This window comes from Myotis brandtii, unplaced genomic scaffold (genome assembly GCF_000412655.1).
Source record: "Myotis brandtii unplaced genomic scaffold, ASM41265v1 scaffold388, whole genome shotgun sequence".
Taxonomy (NCBI): Eukaryota; Metazoa; Chordata; class Mammalia; order Chiroptera; family Vespertilionidae; genus Myotis; species Myotis brandtii.
Genome location: NW_005364882.1, coordinates 231982 through 239688, shown reverse-complemented (window position 1 = coordinate 239688; position 7707 = coordinate 231982). Strand labels below are relative to the sequence as shown.

The following is a 7707-nucleotide window of genomic DNA, read 5'->3' as shown; positions in this document are numbered from 1 at the left end:
GAGAGAGAGAGAGAGAGAGAGAGAGAAAGAGAGAATGTAAACCATGCATAGGGAATCTATGGCACAAACATAGAAAGTATTTCCCATAGCACACAGCTCTGAGATTAGCATTCAAAATTCAGCTGCCTGCCTCCCCATCTCATACTGTAGTTGCCGCCATCACCTGGGGCAGCAGCAGATGCTTGGAAGTGCAGGCCCAGATAAATGGGGCCATCTCTTTCTTAACAGGTACCCCGAGGAGAACTGGCTCTGAAGCTCAATACTATTCTCATGGAGCAAGTTTTTGTTTTGTTTTGTTTTTGAGGAAAAAAAAAAACTCTGAAAGAGCCTCTCCGGGGGAAAAAAATACTGCTCAAATGCCTGCACAGAGTAAAGACAGCTCAAATTCAGTGGGGACGTTAGATGTGTGTAGTTCAGCAGTTAGTTTAAAGAAGTTATACTCAATCATCCATAATGCAGTTTTCAAGGAAAGGCATCGTGAACAGAATATAGTGGAATAGGTGTTATGTCAAATAAAGGTTTGCGGTAAATGAACCTAAGTCTATCCACCTCTAAAATCCTCCAGTCTCGCCCAGCCGGTATAGCTCAGTGGTTGAGTGTTAACCTATGAACCAGGAGGTCTCAGTTTGATTTCGGTTGGGGCACCAGGTTGCAGGCTTGATCCCAGTGGGGGGCGTGCAAGAGGCAGCCAATCAATGATTCCCTCTCATCATTGCTGTGGCTCTCTCCCTCTCTCCCTTTCTCTCTCTGAAATCAATATATATATTTAAAAATAAAATTAAATCCTGCAGTCTCTGATTATATCTCTTCACCAAGGAGTTTACACTTTGATTGGAAACTAGAAAAAAAGCTTTAAAACCATCATAGGGGAAATAACTCATGATAAATTACATTTGATCACTGCAAAAACACAGATAAAAGTTGCCTGTAATATTATGAAAGGCTTTGTACAAGAAGTGGTGTTTGATTGTAATTCAAAGAATGATCAGAGTTTAAGCAGACAGTGGAGAGCAGGCAGAGGGTGATCCAGGTGAAAGGATTAGAAAGTGAAACACTTGCCACACAGAAGTATGCTTCTCTCAGGGTAATAAGAAACCAGCTTTATAAGCCAAAGGACATACGTTGCAATGCCAAAAAAATAAAATAGTAACATCGGGGAAACTGGCTGGCATTTACAAGAGAATGGAAAAACTCTAACTACATGAACACATTTAATGTAGCAGCCAATGGAACACTAATACAGGTATTTGAGCAGTTTATTACATGCCTCAGAAAATTCTTGAAACATCTTGGTACTTGATTGCAAAGGTACTGGACAACATTTATGAACATACAAACCTGGGATGAGCCAAGGGCGAGTAGTATTCAAATCTGCATTATTTCTAAATTGAGATATCTCGAGTTTTGGTGCCAAACAAGGATATCCCCAACAGAGCACAGTAGGCCCTGGCATGATTCACTGGCTTAGTCATTCTGACCCCAATGCCACCCCATGCTGCTCGCATCTCATCAACTTTTCCTAAACTACATAAACTGGCACTTTATATTAACAGTATAAATCTTGCATTTTATAATTCTGTATTGAAAAAAAGATATCTTCTTCCTACATCTAATGTAGCCTTCCTGCCTCTTCCTCTAGTTTATTATTGTTAAACAAGCATAAGAATTATTATGATCGCATGTCTTAAATATTAAAGAATTTCTTCAGAAACCCAGAAGAGGGAAAATCTGAGAAAGAAAATCCTTTTAGGTTTCTAGGAGAGAGAGAGAATAAATACTCTTAGAAGGCCCAGAGAATAACCACAAATAATGTAAACGTTGAATCTGTGAAACTCTTCAAAGTTGATTCTGGATAATTTTCCCATTGAGTTATATATTTTTGCATTCCTCCCTAACTCTTAGTATTTTTTAGTCTCTTTGCCTCTCACTGAGATCTTTATAACTCTTGAGGTTTAGACACTGACACCATGTATGTTATTCATGTTCAATCCCTTGAGTACACAGAATGAAAAATTCACTTTTCTGAATTTGAACAAAGTACTGAAATTGATATAATAAAACACATTAATTTAAAAAGGTATAAAATATTATTGGCAATCTATAATAGAAGTGACTACCCTATGCAAGTGACTCATTTCAAATCCATTCATATGAGGTTGTAATGTCAGTTACAATTGACACATACAATTGACACTTCAAATCTGTCTGTTAAATATCATGTTTATATAAAAATCCAAAGTTCTTTATTTATTATTGAAGGTACCATTTTAAATATAATCAATCCTGCCTGTCATATATCCCCCTAAAACATGGAGGTCAGAGTATTTTCCCCTTAGGAAATTTCTTAAACCAATGACACTATTATTAAAATTAAAGCTTACATTTTAAAAATCACCTCTTTATAATTTTAAATTATGGAAACCAGTGAGTATTTTGAAAAACTACCTCAGCAGCTATAGGTGTGTTTCTTCTCTCCTAGATTTTTCTTTTTATCCTGTTTTGATTCAGCTGCATTGTCATGTCAAATTTGTCATTTTATCTCTTGTTTTAGTTAGCTGCCTTTGTATCTTATACTTTATCTGGCAGCTATCATCAACATATGAATTAATTTAAAAATCTTGTAATTTTAAAGTCTTGAAAGGGTTAATGCAGCTTCCAAAAGAACCTGATTTAGATGCAGTGAGAAACCTATGCTCTGGCATGAAATAGTTAGTAAAAGCTGTTTGGTTTACAAGGACAAATTTAAAATTCTAGCAACTTCACACTGTGAATTTCAGATCCAAGACTACTTAAATATGCCACTATTCTTCATCTTCAGAGAGGACATTTTCCTTATGCTTTTATTGCCTGTGAAAGCTAACCCTATCTCTGATAATGACACCATTTTTGATGACATGGATGAATATATCTAAAATTCAAGTTATCGTCCTAGCAAAGTGGTAATCCTGTAAGGAAGGTCAATGAAAGCATGCCTATTAAGCCAAAGTCTGTGTAAGAAGCAAGGAAGGTAGTCTTAGTGATTTTCTCTCAAACCTGCTATCTGATTTCTACTAGAATGTACATGTATTTACCAGGTTAAATCCCCTTGTTCATCTTGTTTCTAGCACTTGTTTGTTTTCAATTGCTAGAGACAAGTAAACAGAATCAGGTATCATTTTTGGTATTCTCAGAAAAAAGTTCATTCAGATGCAACTAATCCTTCCCTGCTTATTATTTAGTAACCAATAGGAGTTGGGAATCCCAGAAGATAGATTTTTTTTAAAGATTCTAACATTTTTATAGTTTAATGACATTCTAATCTCCAAAAGTTATTCATTAAATTTATAGAACTCCACTCTAGAAACAGACCTATAGTTTCAATGAAGTTATCTTATGGACATGGTTCCAAATTAACAGATGGGTGTGTTTTTTCAGATCAATTATATACACATATATAACATATTTAAAGAGAGAAATAATACAGAATACATTTTATTTTAAGAGTTAAAGAAGTGGGAAACATATATGGAACTATGCCTCTCCATAAATGATTCCTACAAAAATTACTTATATTACAATTAAAAATAAACTGAAGTTAAATGTCCTCAATGTGTATGCATACACACACACTGATGGGTAATATGTATTTTCACCCAAAAATGCCTCTTGTGAAATGAAGTTTTTTCCTATAGAACTATTAAAATTGACAGTGTCCCAAAAATAACTTTAGAATAAAATACAGGCAATTCGGCCCTGATTTTACTAAAACAACTCCTACCACTAAGCTGCTAATACTGCCACTATTATTGCTATTATTATTATTATAGATAGTTTTAAAATATATAAAGAGTAGGAAAGATAACTGACATTTTGAATAAGCCTGTTCTGGAAATTACTTCTTTAAAACCATTATGCCATTACCTTTCGTGTGCTGTAAGTTTATTGAAAGCTGTTTTTTATCCTGTATGATTGGGTCATCCCAATAATGAAAATTTGAGCAAAATCAATACACTCAATATCCATGTTCTAGAGTAAATACACAGAAGTGTTTCTTGTAATGGGTTTTACTGGCAATGGCAAACCATTTTTCTAGTAACAGCTTTAATAATTTGTAATCATTAAAACACACAGAAGCAATGAAGAAATGGGGAAAAGAGGTCAGGAAACACATATAGAAAAATAGGAGATTGACCCTCTGGATCACCCTGGTCTGTAATCAAACCAAGGGTTGCAAAGCAATTGGACAAGGCCATCCTTAAAGCAGAGCAAATATAAAAATGTGTTTTTAAAGGATATGAAAGCCCACCCATACATAATGCAGCATGAAGATCAAAGAGTGTACTTTCGTGACTGAATTGATCATCATCCACTCCCAGAAAATGAGCAGACAATAAAAGTGAAATGTATTGCTCATGAGTAATAACAGGGGGGAAATATAAGCATAGAAGAACTAATTTTATTTTCGCACTGATAATCTAAATCTAATCTGGAGGAAATTCATATTGACATCCCAGGGAGAATTCATTGAGACAGCCTTTTTAAACTCTGGCATGGTATAGTTGAGTACTTCCATTTAAAAATTTGCATGCTCAGTCTCAGAAAGAAGTGATGCTTTGTGCTGCCAAACTTATTTTTGAGTAGCTGCTTAACAATTTCCTTTGCCATTGCTGAAAAGGGTTATAATCTGAACTGCTCAGTTTGGTGTACGAAGCCCTCCATAATCTGGTCCAAATAAATTCTTCAGGCAATTCTACCATATAAGAAAAATAAATAAATTTAAATTCTAACAAGTCAAATTTGTACACTTTCCTTTACAGCAAATCTCTTTGTAATCTTTAGGAAAATGGCAGTGCTTTTCTGATTGAACTCTCTCATGCCTTTAGAATATTGAAGGATTTAAGTCAATTGGAGAATGTGTAACCTTTTACATGGTTGGCATCAAAGTGTCTGCACAAAGGGAAAAACAATTTAAATTTGAGCAAGTCTCACTCTAACCTTCAATTATAAGTGATTTATTTTAATTTTTCAAGTTCACATGAATGTATTCCTTGATCTAAAATTATCTACTATTAAAACCAGGGTCTACCTAGAAATAGAATAAAAATTTACTATGTGATTTGACAAATTAAAATACATACACATATTTTGCCCTAGCCGGTTTTACTCAGCGGATAGAGCATCAGCCCGCGGACTAAAGGATACCGAGTTCAAGTATTGTCAAGGGCACATACCTTGGTTGCAGGCTCTATCCCCTGCCCTAGTCATGCAGGAGGCAACCAATCAATGTGTCTCTCTTACTCTCTCCCCTTCCCTTCCACTCTCTCTAAAAATTAATGGAAAAATATCCTCAGGTGAGGATTAACAAATGTATTTACTTGTTAATGTTTATTTGCTTAATGTTTTTTTTCACTGAATAAATAAAAAAGTACATAATCACACAGAAAATTATCTAACTAATTATTATTGTAAACATGGTCATTTTGGTAAGCATTATTACAAAATGAAAGAATCATTAATATAGAACTACTTAGAAAATAGAAACTTCCAATATATTGGGTATAGTTGTTTTATTATTAAAAACACATATATCTGCACATCATTTGTATAAAAATTACAATTATAAATTTTGTGTTATAAGATTGGTTATTTATTTTAAAAGTATACTATTTAACATATTTAACTCATTGACCTACATATTATCCATAAGCATAGGATTGTATCCATATGAACCATATGTTTGGGAGATAGTAGTGATTTAAACAAAAAGGTATAGTTATTTTGATTAGTTTATAACATATATATAAAATTATTATATTACATATAATAATTCTAGTATAATAATCAAATACATATATATATACAAAAATTACATTGAGAAAGCTCTGATAATTGAGTTCTAAATTCAAGAGTTTCATCATAGCATATAAGTTAATGAAAAATATTCACAAGATTCACTATCTTGATACTTTGAAAATAAATATAACTTCCAATATGTTAGTTAACTATCAACAAAGAAATGCAACTAAACACCAAGCATGCATATCCTTATGTCCATAACCTCTATACACATGACAAAATACATCCCTATACTAGATGGAAATGAGTGGAAGGAGCTTTGCCTAAAAACAAAATTATTCTAGAACCATTTCGTAGATATAAAAATAAAGGCCTAAACCTCTAACAATCGCTTCTAGTTTCCTGAGTTTCAGTTACAACTCTCAGATAGCTTTGTGTTTTAGGTTGGTAGATGGTCATGGGAAAGCAGAGGTGTGCACATGCACAGACATATACATGCACCAGGGAGTATACACATGTACATGATAAGAAAATGGGTGTCAGAGAGAAAGATTTTCAGAAGCACATAAAATATTGAAAAGAAATGTTGCTCTAAAATGCTTTGTTGTTATCCTTGAATTAAATTTCTACAAAATTAGAAAACAACTCCTTTTCCCAACTGATTATAATTTAATGAAAGTGAACTCACAACTATTTAAGTTAGGTAGCAGGAAAATTTTATGTCGTTGCATGTGTGTGTGTGTGTGTGCGCGCGCGCATACATGTTAAACTTTCCATATCACCCCCCAAAATATTAACAAGTATAACTGTTCTAACTCTAATATTATTTAAGAATTTTGCTTATATTTTCTCCTCAATTTCCATTCATTTCCATACAGAAAATAAGGCGAGCTTTTCTCTTTATTCTGGCATGAGTAAAGCCACACAAATAATTATAACACTGATTGTCAGATTGCTATAGCATACATGTATATATTTCAAGCACAGCAACAACCAGATATACTGGTTTTCTCAACAGTATTGTTTCTCTGATATAGGGATTAAACTACTGAGGAACCAAACAAATCTCTCTAAAGCATTCAAATGACTCCAAAGACTTGGACTATAGAGTCTCCAGATACAGAAAATCATGTGGTGAGCTAAAATTTCACCTGAGATAGATACTCCATCCTCCCTTTCACTTAATCCATCCAGTTATTTCAAATTTCAATGTGTTTTCTCAGAGTGTCTGTCACATCCAGAGCATACTTAGAGATTAAAATATATTGGCAAAATGTATTGAGCTCGGGAATTTTTAATATTGAGCTTCATTAACTATTACAACTCATATGACTTTCGTTCTGCCCTGCCCTTAGGAATCTATATTAAGGTGGTGTGTAAGGATTTCACAAAGTAATGTGCCAAAAAGCCTTTAATATATTTCCACAAAACAACCCTTGTCTAATATGGAGTGGAATTTCCTATTCAAAAGAAAAGAAGAATTTGGGGACACAGTTTGTCAGGTGAAACACAGTTCTTCAGGTTGTAACAGTGAAGCAGGCTGCTCTATATCACAACTAACACCCCACCCCCCAAAAAAAAAAATCAAAACCCTTTCCTGTACCAGCCAACTTTTCATTCCATCAATTTTTCTTTAGCATTTCCTGCACTGTTTCCAAAGTGAAACTGCTATGAGTGAAAGATTTTTCATATTGAATAATTGAGAATTGAGCCACTTAAAACTCCTTTAAGAATAATAAATTGAAAAGCCTCTATGTAAATGTTTAGATTCTCTTTTCAACTCCTAACACTACACAGCTTTTCCTGAAATATTAATAGTACCAAAGCAGGTATAGTAGAATAAATTTCTTAATGATATTTTCCTTTAAAAAATAAAGTCTACGAGTTCTGCATGGCTATATATAGAGAAAGCCATTTTTTGTGTGCACATAC

The 7707-nt window shown here is 33.7% G+C and overlaps 1 protein-coding gene across 3 annotated transcripts in view; it reads right to left on the bottom strand.

The window, feature by feature from the left end:
* Positions 1-7707, bottom strand: part of PCDH17 (protocadherin 17) — a 95205-nt gene that overhangs the window by 9528 nt on the left and 77970 nt on the right. The gene's annotated exons all lie outside the window — the stretch shown is intronic.